Source organism: Passer domesticus, chromosome 16 (genome assembly GCF_036417665.1).
Source record: "Passer domesticus isolate bPasDom1 chromosome 16, bPasDom1.hap1, whole genome shotgun sequence".
Classification (NCBI taxonomy): Eukaryota; Metazoa; Chordata; class Aves; order Passeriformes; family Passeridae; genus Passer; species Passer domesticus.
Window position 1 is genome coordinate 11,851,213 of NC_087489.1, and position 13,222 is coordinate 11,864,434.

General features: G+C 40.3%; 1 long non-coding RNA gene across 3 annotated transcripts in view; it reads left to right on the forward strand.

The window, feature by feature from the left end:
• The first annotated feature begins 3,636 nt into the window (after positions 1–3,636).
• Positions 3,637–13,222, forward strand: part of LOC135281850 (uncharacterized) — a 48,153-nt gene continuing 38,567 nt past the window's right edge. For all 3 annotated transcript variants that reach the window (XR_010348305.1, XR_010348306.1, XR_010348310.1), the window contains exons 1-2: positions 3,637–3,669; positions 3,821–3,980. This is a non-coding gene — a long non-coding RNA (uncharacterized LOC135281850). The remainder of the gene's footprint in view (positions 3,670–3,820; positions 3,981–13,222) is intronic.

Here is a 13,222-nt window from a genome sequence, read left to right on the forward strand (position 1 = left end):
TCAGTGCCTGAAGATTGAGAGGTTTGGAGTGGACCATGTTCCCAGCTGCTCACAAAAGCACCGTGGTCACCAGGCAGGGCAATGGCCTCAAGCGAGCCCACAGCTCTCTGTGGAAATTTAAATTGCCCTTTTTTTCCCATACTATTTGTGCAAATGATAAGATGTTCTCGTAATTAATACAGGGAGGAGTAGAACCTTTGTAAATTACTGAATTTGACAGTATATTGAAGTTCATGCTCAAACTGGGAAAGAAATGCTTGCTCACCTTGAGGGACGAGGAACCGCAGTGACCTGAATGTTTGTGCCCTTTGTTTTGCCAGGTTAGGGAGGGTCTGTGTGTGTTCAAGTCAAGCTCCCCAAGCATCAGCAGAGTTACAGTTCAGCCTCACCGTTCTATGGGTGCTCCGTTTTGAAAAATATTGTGACAAAACATCTGTGAAAAAAGGAATTGAAGTTATTTCCATTTGCTATATATCTAGAAAAAAAATTGCTTCAGATCAGGAAGTTCTAGATATTGTACTCTCATGCTGTTGGATACAGGATTGATTTTGGCAAATGCTTATGATTGTGTTCTAACTTATCGGGAAAAGAAAAAGAAGATTTATTGTGCAGTTACTGTTTAACAGAACACAGAGAGAGTAGGAAGTACTGGTTACATGTTGCAGGTATTACAAGTAACAATTACATCAGTCTAAATTCTGATTCATTAATTTCATTTTCCTTATTGCAACTGTTACTAATTTTTATTATAATAATGCAAATTTATCATAGAAATGAGACATATATAACTGTATTATACATATAGATATGACAAAACAAAAAATTGTGTTGTGTGTGAACTGATTTAACAATATTTTCCTAAAAAGTATTGTTTTCTACAGGAAATTTTGAAGGCATCTTCCACATTATTCTACTTTTTCTTCCGTGTGCTTTAATCTCTGAAGAGCCAGGGGAGACCATATAAACACCCACTGCTGTGCAAACAAAAGGAGTAATAAAATATATTCTTAAATAGCTACCAGGGTCCAGAAATTAAGGGCAAGGGTTTGGCCAAATGACCTAATGTAAGCTTTAGTAGAAGATAAGACATAGACTCTACAGGAAGAAAGATACTCTCATCAAAGTAATTAATACTTCTGGTATTGTAGGCCTGATTCTCATTTACATTTATTATCAAGTTGTTTGGGTCATATATTACCTAATGACTTGAGAACTTTTTGTTTCATAAATAAAGCACTCTCAAAACAAGAAACATGATTAAGGAAATAGCAACAAATTTTTTTTTTATTTGGGATAAGAAATAAAAGTTATCTGGATACGACTGTCAGTGATATTAATATATGATGCAAAATAGTTTTGTAAATATATTTAATGACTATGTTTTCATTTAGAAAAAAAAAAAAAAAACAAAAACAAAAAAAAAAAACAGTAGTAGTTTTGGAGGTAGCAGGCAGTGATTGGAAGCCAACAGATCTAATTCACAGTATTTTTCAGCTTTTCCTTTAAAATTGTTTTAACTCCATAGATTCCTTTTTCTTTTCCAGTTTCAAGATATTTAGGGTGGATGAGTACTTTGCACAAATCTTGAGAGCCATGGACAAAATGTGTAGAATATAGTATATTCTATATAGTATATACCTTTATACCTTTATACCTTCAATCTTCCCAATTCCACCAGATTCCCTGCTGCCCTCGTGCAGCCCTGGCAGTGCTGAGCCCGGCTCAGACAATGGGAATTCCCCAATCCTGGGACACTTCCTCATTCTTAGGGCCACCCAGGCAGCTGAAGAAAGACAATCAGCAGATCTGCCTCATTGCTGGGTATAAATATTGTATATTTGAGAACTTCTAATTGACTGAAGGGAGAATAATCTCAGGGATGAGGTCAAGGCTGAAGGAGTCCTGGAATGTGGAGCAGCTGAGACAGATGATGTTAAGGCAAGTAAGCTCAGATTCCAGATTTTATATGCGAAAACCCTGGGCTGCCATTTCAATTAGGAACATAATCTTGGGTTTGTTTAGGACTCCTCTGCCCCTTGTATCCCTGCTTTATACATCCACTCCTGTGATTGTGGGGCAATCAGAGCCCCCAGCAGTAATTCCACAGCATTTAACCTTCATCACACAGGTGACTACACAAAGCAGTTGTGACTTACAAAGAAGTTCCAGATGTGTTTAAGTAAAGTTGGTTACTGAGAGAAACCACTTTAAAAGCTGAGTTCCTAGGATGTATTTACACGAGTAATAAAGCCTGTAGTTAAAAGGTAGGGTAGGGTTTCAGCAGCAGTGCAGGATTTTTTGGCACTGATGCCTGTTCTTACAGCTTCACAGCAGGCCAGGAGGAAAGCCTGATCAATACAGATATGGTCCTAAATAAAGACAACCAATCTAATGCTTTATAAACTATTCATACCTCTTTTCCAACCCTCTTGCTTCCTTCTTAGTCACCGTGTTCCTTAGTGTTATTGAAAAAAAGGTCATATTAAGCTGCAAACTCTGTTTAGTAGCACACTCTGCACCACTCTCACAAAGCAAGCAACTTCACAGTGGTAGCTGACGTTGGAAAAATGTGCTGAAATCAGTAGGTTCTCAAGAAAACCTTATCTTCTGATTATTATTTGTTACTTTTTGCTGGAGCTCTATAGGCAGAAAGCTGAAGTTAATCTTGTCTCCCCTCGTGTTTCAGACAGTCCCATTCAGAGCCCTTTGATGTCAGTGCAAAGAATCCCATTTTTAGTGGCCTTTGAACCAGATGTAGTAAAAGGGCAACTGAGCATTTGTAGGGGTTGCAACTGGGAGGTTGCTTAAAGGAGGAGAGTTTGGATACTCCTTTCTGGTTTCCCCTTTTTTTATTACTTTTAGTATTTATATATCATTAAGAGTAATGTAGATAATTGGTAAACAGTGAAGAGGACTAATGCCTCAGCTCTGACTGCTTCATTTTATTTAGATAAAAGCAAAGTAAAGAAGGAGCTCTCTGACTGTTTTTCAGCCACACTAATTTAATGATTCCTGCTTGTTACAGCTATTGTGAAATTTAGGAAGGAGTTTGCATAAGATAACATATCCTGCTGTTGTAATGTAGTGGAGACGGGGCTCAGATCTCTGGATAAGGAATGCTGCAGAAATCCTAAGTGTTATTATCACTACACACCACTCTCCCCAGGATCTGAACCTGACCTCCCTTCCTTGATCCAAACAATCTCTGTCTTTGTGAAAATAACAGGATTGGACAGGAAGAGAATTTTCTATAATTATTATGTGAAGCAGTTCTTTTCCTTCACATTTATTCATGTTTGGGCATGTTACTGAACAAAGAGAATTCCATATCAAAATGTGATCAATCTGAACACTTCCAGTGTTTGTAAAGAATGGACAGGGGGCTGCCAGCAAATAAGAAGCTGGAGGTGAAAAACTGACATGGTTGTCTTGCCAAAAGAACTTCACACATTTAAAAATGAGCAGGGGCTTGGGAGGGACAGCTTGTTTTTGGAGGTGCAATGGCAGGGAAGAAAACTCAAGCACCAAAACAAATCATTTTGGGCAGAAGCCAGTCTGGAGGGTGGTGTGGAGAGGGAGGGAGTGGTGTGCATGTATAAGGGTTTGGGTCTGGCCTGGTTTTCCTTCCTCAGCAGACTGATAGGAAACTTGTGGTCAATCATTTGTAGTGTGAGTGGCTGGGGGAGTCTGCAGTCCTGGGAGGAGAGGGAGGTGTAAAGATAAGCTGGAGGAAGGGGGCTTGAGACTGGGGGTGTCCCCAGAGCTATGCTGACCCTCAGGTTATTATACAAAAAGTGAAATCCATGTTCTTCTCTGACAGCTCCTCCTTGGGAGCTCCCGTTCCTGGAGCTGGAGCCTGCCTGGATGCCTTTGAAGAGGATTTTTTTGCATTTGTTGGAAAGCCAGAGGACCAAAGCCCTGAATCCACTGTCCTGCCTGGAGCAGAGCCTGCAGGGAGGGTGCCCTGGGCTGCTGGAGAGGTGAGTGTTGGCCAGTGCCACTGTTGTGCCCTGGGAGCTCCTGGAACAGCAGTGGGGGGGTCTGGGGCACTTTTTACAGCTCTCTTTGAGCAGAGATGCAGCAGCTTGGGTGGAATAAAAGCCTAAAGCTTGATCTGCAAATCATGTGGTTCACAGCTCTTCTGGCTGTGAAGAGCTTTACAACATCTGCTGGCTTTTAATTGAGGGCACAAATTTTGCAGAGAAGCTTGGCCTCTCTGGGTTCTGCTGATTCCTTTTTGCCTGGTTAAGCACGTTTGGGGCTTTTCTCTTGCTGTGGCTCTGTGATGTGACCTGCAGGTGACTGCAAGTATTAAAAATTCCCTGTGTTAGAGCCCTGATAGACAGGAATATCTATTTAGAAATCCGTAGGTCAGACAGGTGTTTTCTACCAGCCAGTCTTGTTACATAACAAGGGCAGTCTGGAGCAAAGCTTAATGTAATATGTGGTGCAAAAAATGTGCACAATGATGGCAAAAACCTGATTTATTGTAAGGCAAAGCTTAATGTAATATGTGGTGCAAAAAAATGTGCACATTGATGGCAAAAACCTGATTTATTGTATATTATGTGCCCAGTTGGACCAGACTGTTAATGTACAGCAGTCAGAATATTGTGTGATAATAATTTATTCACCTATATAAAAACCAAACAGGCTGGTCATAACCACCTTTACTCTGTAGCAAATCTCCTCTTCAAATTTGTACTTAACAACATTTGTAAGAGATTAATGCTTCTGGTGCTGCCTTGTATAATAAAGAAAAGTTCTGCAGCAGTTTCCAGCTACTAATGAAATTAATGACTCCTTATTGCAACTTCTTGGTAAATCCAGTTTTAAAGACAAATACAGGTCTGACCATTTCTTTTTTGGAAGGATGCACAGCTGAGACTCATCAGTTTAGCAACAACCTTGACACCATGTTTGAATATATAACCTTTCCTCTCCCCAAGTAACTTATCTCTCACTAAGAAAAGACCTTCAGAGAGAAATAAACAAGTGTCTGCCTGTATGAACTAGTAAAGGGAAAATAAAATGAAAAATGAACTTGTATTATTTAAACAGTGTGACATGACAAACTGCTAGTGCTGCTCACACCTAGCCCTCTGAGAGCAGCTTGCTTTGTTGATAAGCTTTGATTGAACCTGAACCTTTAGTTCCTGAACCTATTTTTGTGGACAAATTACATTTTGCAATGGCATGATATTATAATTCCCCAGATTTGTTGGGATGAAATCACACAAATGTCTGAACGCAGAGACAAGGCCAAGCTGGGCATCAGTGCTGTGAGTGCTGTCAGTGGAATAACCACTCTGGGGTTATTCCAGTTTGGTGCAGAGCTGAGCAGGTCACACCACTGCAGCCCTGCAGAGCCTGGCTGGGGGCTCGGGGGCTGAGTGAAGCCTGGGTGACACCTGCAGACCTCGTGTGGCCTGGGGCCAGGGCAGGTTTGACCACGGGAGGTTCAGGAAGCTCATGGCATTGCCAAGGTGCCTGTGCAGTGTCCCAGCCCTTCCTGCAGTGCTCGGGGTGCACAGCTGGCTTTGTGCATTCTAAAGGTGTGATTACAGACCCAGCCTGTCTTATGGCAGAGGGGTGATTGCAGGCAGATCCAGGTTACCAAGCTGCTCTCAGCTGGAGGTGCTGTTGGTAAATCCCAGAAGGCACAGATATCCAAAGCTGCCCCAGTTATGAAATTCATGTCTGTGGCAATGTCTTGTTTAGTCTGGTTTGCTGGAAGGACAAGAGTTGACAGCATCTTCCTTGATGGTTCAAAAGGAGCAGCCCTTTCCAGAAGAGGCAGAGGGCTGCAAAGTAAACACAGGGAGTTACGAGATGGACACAAACCTAACGTAACATGGGAATTCTGAATCTATTTATCTGTTCTCATTGACATGGTTGTACTTATTGTGGAGGGTCTTGACCTCACATTCAGCTTAAGAACACAAGCCTGGGAATAGCAGCAGTGCAGAACTTCAGGCATGGCAGGATTTCTTACATTTTGTACATTTAAGTACATGAGCTACCTCCTGTGTGGCTGAAACATCAGGGTAAGAAGAGAGGTAGAGGGACAGTGACTGTATCATACAACCTGCACGGAAGTTCTGAATGCAGCTGATGGAGCTTTCTCACATTGCCACAACTGCATTTCACCCTCCCTTATCAGGGTTGGCAAAGCAAGTTTCAGTAAATCAGATTATAAGGAAAGAGTGGGTGCCAAAAGAGTGTTCTCCATGAGCTCCCAGGGAGGAATACCAGGGCATCAGCCAAAACAGGACAGGGGTGGTAGCAGTGTTTGGTGGGGAAATGGGAAAGATAATGAGGAAAAACAATAGACAAGGGATGGGGAAAAGAGAAAGCAAATTAACTCACTTTTCACAGAAGTATATTTTCTATTATACAGACAACAGAAGCAAACAGGAGGAGGAATAAATGAAAAGTAAAAGAATACAACAGGACATTAGTAGGGGATGTAGAGAAAAGGAATAAAGAAATCTGGTGAAGGAAGAAAATGAGATGTTAATCTCCGGCCAAGTTCATCCCTCCAGCAGCATGCATGGGGTTTTGCTTCTGGTTTTTGCCTCTGAGTGCTTGTTTAAAGCAAAGAGTTAAGCAGGCACCAGACTGTTTAGAGTGGGTGCCTGTCATTTGAGCTTCCCAGGTACTCTGCTGTTTCCCTGTTGAAAATTCTTCAGCTGCAAACATTGTCAAGCCATGGTTGTGTTGTTACAGGCTTGGGGAAAATAGTCTGGGATAACTTCTTATTACAATGTTACTTTTCATATATTTTAGAAAATACATTGTAGCAAGCATCGAAAAGAATATTGAGGCAAATTAGAAAAAAAAGGCAAGTTCAAAAAGCTGTTTCATTCTTTGAAGGACTTGATGAGGGAGGGGATGAAGGAGGACTGGAATTTGTACAACTCCAAGAGCCTGGCTGCATTCCTTTGTCAGTATTTTTATTGACTCTCACTTCCAAAGAAACAATGATGCTTCAAGCTGTTCTCTGGAGCCTGGATATACCTTGCTGACCTAAGGAGGCACAATGCACCACAGCTGTAAGCAAGGGTCCTGTGTGCTGTTTGAACTGGAACAAAAGAGCTGGGATCATACTTCTCTCACTCTGAAGTGCAATTGTTTCCATGCCTTTCCAGTTTTGAGTAACAGCATTTCACACATTAGAAAGGCCATAATGTAATTTATTATCCATGGCTCTGGGGTAATTTATTATTGTTTTGACATTTTTCCTTTTACCGTTTTATCTTTTCTCAGTCAAGGAATAGAGGAGTAGGAGTCAGAGTTTCTGCTTTTGATATTTGTAAATTTGCCAGCGAAGTTTAACCTAATGTGTGTATGAATTAAAGTCAGACTGGTAGTGACTCTATAATGACTAATAGCTGAAGAGGACACAGGACTTGTATTCACTTTGTGATCAGTCAAAATCTGCAGGCAAGGATCTTATATGTCCATCATTGCCATAATAGTGACAGGCAGAAAATCACTGACTACAGGGTAGCTGCAAAAAGCAATGAGGATTATTATAAGTTCCAGTTAAATAAGCATAAAATATGAATTAAATCACGATTATCAGCTTTTCCACTAAATCTCGTAGATGCATGACCAGCTAGAGTGTCATTCAGGTACCTTTTATTTGCTTTTAATTACTTTGAGAAAAGATGCATGAGTTATTAATGAATTGTAACCACTGCTTTCAAATAGCTGCTATCTTGAATTCTGAAAATGCACTGAGGCCTTAAAATTTGCAGAACACAACAAAAAAAAAGGTAAAAACAGTGGAGTTGAGAACAAGGAGATGTAAGCAAGCAAAGATTGTTACACAGCTGGAAACTGGCCACCCAAGAAGATCTGGCAGAGAAAGTAAAGTATTAATAGCATTATTAATCTACTGAGTTTTACTGCCAGTAAAATAAGAGGAGAAAGGAAGATCAAGGAGAAGTTATGAGGCAGCAACACAAATAAAGTAACAAATTTACAGTTCTCAGGGGTATTGAGATTGTGGTTCCCGTTACCAAACTGTGAGAGTACACAAGGACAGCAGCTGTGCCAAATGTCCAGATACTGCAGTTCGCAGTGGGATAAAGGGCATGACACTGTTTAAACTCAGTACTCTTCTCATATGTGGTAAATCCTCCATGATTATTTACTACAGAAGCCATTTTTCATGGGTTTGAGGGGAGGGGTTGAATGCTGAGTTAATTAATGCATTTCTTCTCCTCTCACTCTGCAGAGTTCTGGCACTGTGGCACTGGGCCACTGGGACTTGTGTCCGTTTTGCCAAAAACTAAAAGTTGTTTTCCTGATGTTCTGGAGAGATTTTTTTTTTTTTTGTCAGACAAACAGTTCCTGTGATTTCAGAATGTCTGAGACTGCCATTCATGAGGAGGCTGGGTCACAGTTCACACAGTGAAGAACTGCATCTTTCCAGTCCATCACCACTCAAGGCAATGCCACACCAGGCGCTGGAAGCCTCCATTGTGCTCCCAGCCTGTGTTTCACAGCAGTGCCTTGGCAGGAACATGTTCAGCTGTAATTAAAGGGGCATGTTTTATTTCTATGAAGAAAATTCTGCTCCGAGCCTGAGGTTTTCTAATAAAGTTCAGACTTATTTGCCAGTTTTCAGTGAAAAACTTTATTCACAATTTTATTTAGTTGTTCTTGCCTTCCTGACAGTCACCATTACTCCACACAATGGTTCTGTGTCAAATTTTTCACTATATGCTCTTTGGAGCTAAAGGACATACTCTATGAGAATTTGGCCTCCCTGAAAATGACATGGAGCTTTTTTATTTTTATTTTATTTTAATATTTGGTTTGTAGCATCAACTTAAAAGGCCAGAAGAGAAGGATGTGATTGTTTGATCCACTGCATATGCATAAGAAGTGGTTGCTACTTTCCTCTGCTCTGACTGTTCCTGGTCAAGACAGTTTTACACAGCTGGAAAACTGAAGGTCAGATGGTTTAGAAAAAATTGACTAAACCAGGGAAATTATGGCCCAGGCTATTCCACATGAGCTGGCTGAGGAAAGGAGAGAAGAAAAAACCCAACACAGTGGTGATTCCAGAGCCTATTAGAGATAAGGGCTCCTATGGGTGGATTGAGAACAGATGCACATTTCAGGCCAAAGGTCCAACTAAATACAATATCTGGGACAATAGCTTCAATATATAAGACTAATAAAACATCATATCTGCAAGGAAAAAAACATGTATTTTTAAAATAAACAGATGAGCCCTATCAAGAAAGCACATGTAGATAGAATTTCCCAGAAGTGCGAAAGGCAGAGTATGAAAAAATTATTGGGAAGAAGAGAATAAAAACAGATCAGCAGGAAAACTGAAACTCCATCCATTAGCTGTCAGAGAACCATCACTCCCTTTGTGATTCCTCAGAAGCAGAGGAAGACACAGAGCTTTCCTCTGCTGCTTCAACTTCTTTCCTCTTAGGAAAATAGTTTGTTAGTTTAGTTTGAAAATTCACATCTGTTTTATACAAACTCCATGAGTATTTTAAACTTCAGCTATAAATGCTGTTAAGACATCATTTGCTGCTCACAGGATGGTTTATGATTGGGATCACGTACTCCCTTCTCGAATCAGGAAATTAAGCCAGAAATCCCTATCTTGATAATTATCTCTGAAATCAGTGATAAATTGAGTCTCATCTTCTGTAAGCTGGGCTCTGCCAAGGGTTCCAGGCTGCTGGTCCCTCCCAGACACTCCATGAGCTCAGGAATGTGCTGGGAATCCAAAGGTACCAGCCTTGAGAGGCAGGGAGAGCTTTGGCACTGCAGGTTTATTGCTTTAGCTTGTCTGTTTGTAAGTAATTTGTTTGTTTTCAAAATCTTCCTACTTCCCCTTCCCCAAACTAACTTAAACCCAAGCAAGCATCCTGTTTAAAAGTAAATAAATAAACAAAAAATCTAGATATGTAATCAAATCTCAAGTATGTTGCTTATGTAAGTGATCTGAACTAAGTCAGCATGAAAAATCCAGAGTTCGTGCATTTTATACCATTATGTTCTAGGTTTTGATTTTAAAAAACCTTTTTCTTTGTTTGTTGTGGACTCCTTTGAAAGACAGCTGCTGTACAGGCACAGAGGATTTTGAGGTCTTTTCTAATCTCCTTCCAACACTGCAAGCTCCTGGTTTTGGGAGCTTTCTTCTCTTTCCTCCTCCCGGGGTTACTCAGAATCTCTTGGGTCTATAAAGCAAGCCCAGGGTGCTTTATTTACCCTTCAGAATCTGAATATTCAGCAGTACAGGAAACTGAACCAAACCCTTTAGGTTTAATCCTGATAGATATTTTCCATGATGATTTAGATGATGATCCATCTCTTTCTTTGATTCATAGGTGCCACTGAAGAGATGCTGATAATTCCCCACTTTGAAGGACCATATCTTAAATCAGCCAAAAAGCTGAAAAAGCTTCATCTTGCATAAGCTTTAGTGCCCTAGCTCATTGGTATTTTGAAAAATGACTGTTTTGTCCAAGCTGGATGATCAGAGTTAAACTTCAGTGGTCTTACAGAATGAAAGCTCTGTCTTTGGGGCATTTGAAATGCATGGTTGGTTTTATTTTCCTCTTAATTTTTTTATGCTGGCTGTATTTACATTTTATGCCCAGATGGTTTTCTTTAACTTCTTAGTATAACTTACATGTAACATCTTGCAAAAGCTTTGTTTTCTTGATTTATGCCTCTGTGTTTGAATAGTTTGAAAACTTTGTTAGGGCACCTAATGGGGAAACTGCTTTTTTAGCACTGTGGATGGCTGTTCTCTGTCAACAGAGAACTGGAAACTTGTGGTTTGTGTGTGCTGTTGGACAGGATTACAGTCATGTCATGCTAGGGGTTTAGATGTTATCCTTGAAGAAGCCTAAAACCTTTACTTTCAGTTGAAAATGTTCTTTCTTAGCACATTAATAGCTCTGAAATCAAGGATGAAGTAAGCAATTTATATTTTCCATAAGGAAATAGATTCTTCCCCTACAGTAAAATGCCACAGGAGATGCCAAGGCCTGTATGAAAAAGATAAAGATCAAACCTTTGAGCTGATAGGTGTGACATGAACTATTCATGAAAGGAAAATCCAGCTTTAGGTAGAACTGAAAAAGCTCATTGAGTAGACAAGAAGCCTGTAAATACCACTGGCTATAACCACCTTGTACACAGCATTATCTGAAACAAAGATTTGTAAAGAAATTTTAACAGAAAATTCTAAAATTACTCTGCAATCTGATGTGCAAGTCAGATGTTCTGCATTGCAAGAGATAATTCTGCTCTATGAGTAAAAGCACCTGCTTTGTGATGGAACCCAAAAACCAAGGATGTTAAAACAGAAATCCATGGTGTTAAACTGAACTGGCAGTTGAGGTTGTTCTCAAAAAGAGTAACAGAGGTTTTCTCTCCTCTGCATCCGGGGAGGGCCTGAGGGCTTTTGAGATCACTTGAAAGATGAAGTAAAATTGTGAATGAAATTATGCAGCTGGCACATGGAATTGATTTCTTACCAATTATGATTATGCCAGTTATAAAGTGGTTTAGCTGCAGCAACTAACAAATATTTCTGTTCAATTGTTGAACAAAATGAACTAGTAATGTTCACCAGCAGTGGAGGGCTCTCAAAAGGTGCTGCTGTTCCATTTCTTTTAGGGCAAAGAGTAGAAAAGCATTTTGTTTTTGTATAATGTGAATGTAGTAGAAATGAGGCCGGGTACATCAAATTTACTCTAAATTTGCCACCTGAACTGCTGAACTCTGAGCTGCATTGGTAAAATGAAGATATTGGCAGTTGCACCTTTCCAACCCACTGAGAGCTGTGCATACAGGAAGGATTTCTGTGCAGCCCCGAGGAGATGAGATCTGTTCTCTCCTTTCAGTCTGAAAATCTTTCCACACACATTTGTTTGCAGCTCACACTCTCTTTGGCCAGAACTTAGAGGAAAATGCAATATTAAATTTACTATGTTGGTAAAACGTCATTAGAAAAGTTGGTAACAGGAGTTTTCATTAAATCAGGATATGGAAGTTTTGTAAACCTGCACTCTGCATTCATCTCAAACACCAGCACATGCCAGCACTAGGAAAACCTGAGGCATGATGGGATCTGCAGCTTTGAGTGGAAGAACAAGTCTTGTTTTCATTGACCACAATCTTTGTTCTTGCCAGGGTCGCACAGCCCTGCAGACCAACATTGGTAAAGTATGAATTTTTATTAATCAATCTTATGATCAATTAATTTAGTTGGAGAATTCAAATCCTTTCAGTCTGTTACAAAACTATTAGCATTTCATTGGTTTTAGGACTTCTTTACATTCCTGGGTTTTTTTGCAGAATAGCACATGATTTCCCACAACAACAGAAAAAAAAAGACTCATAGGCTGAGGATCCCTTGAAGCCATTTAGTGTGCTCTGTATTATTTTTTATTTTGGAGTTGATTGTGTTTAATGCAGACTTGTGGTCTGTTTTAAGTTGTGCTTTAGTATGAAACCTTTGTCTCCCAAATGATGTTAATTCTCCCTGCATCCCATAATTGCGATTTCTCACTTGGGGGGAAGGGAGAGTACCTGTGAATACATTCCAGTTCTGTAAGGCTTCCCTTAGGAACGCTGCTGGAACGCCAGCCCTGAGCCTTCCCCGAAGAATGTGGGATTAATTTAACTTTTCAGGGGACAAAGATATTTAAAGCAATACAAGCTATGTAAAGAACTCAGGGATAGTCAACTAAATAGTTTTGTGTTGACTCCAGCTCTCTTATTGTCACACAGTGATCAAGGGGGGCGATATTCATGTGAGGACACGTGAAAAAATGGCTCTTTCCCTTTGTATATCTTAGGGGCTTTTTTAGGACTTAGGGGCTTTTTTAGACTTGGCCTTACTGCAACATAGTTACTGTTGCTGCAGTCCAATCTGGAATCTTTCCATCAGAAATTCTATTTTGATCACTGACTTCTAAATGGTCCATATCTCATTGTTCTGAAATTTGTCACATCCAGAGCTTGGGAGGCGAAGTAAATCCCATTTAATTTTAGATCAATTCTTTGCTGTGCTAAACTCCAGATTTGTTTTTCTTTTGGTTTAAGATTTCTATCAATTTCTGAAGCCAGAAACATCAGGGATTTGCAGGGGTGGTTGGCACAGTCGTCTGAATGGCTCAGGTGGCCTGGTGGAATGTGTGCCTTGCTAGGACATGCTGTGTCACCC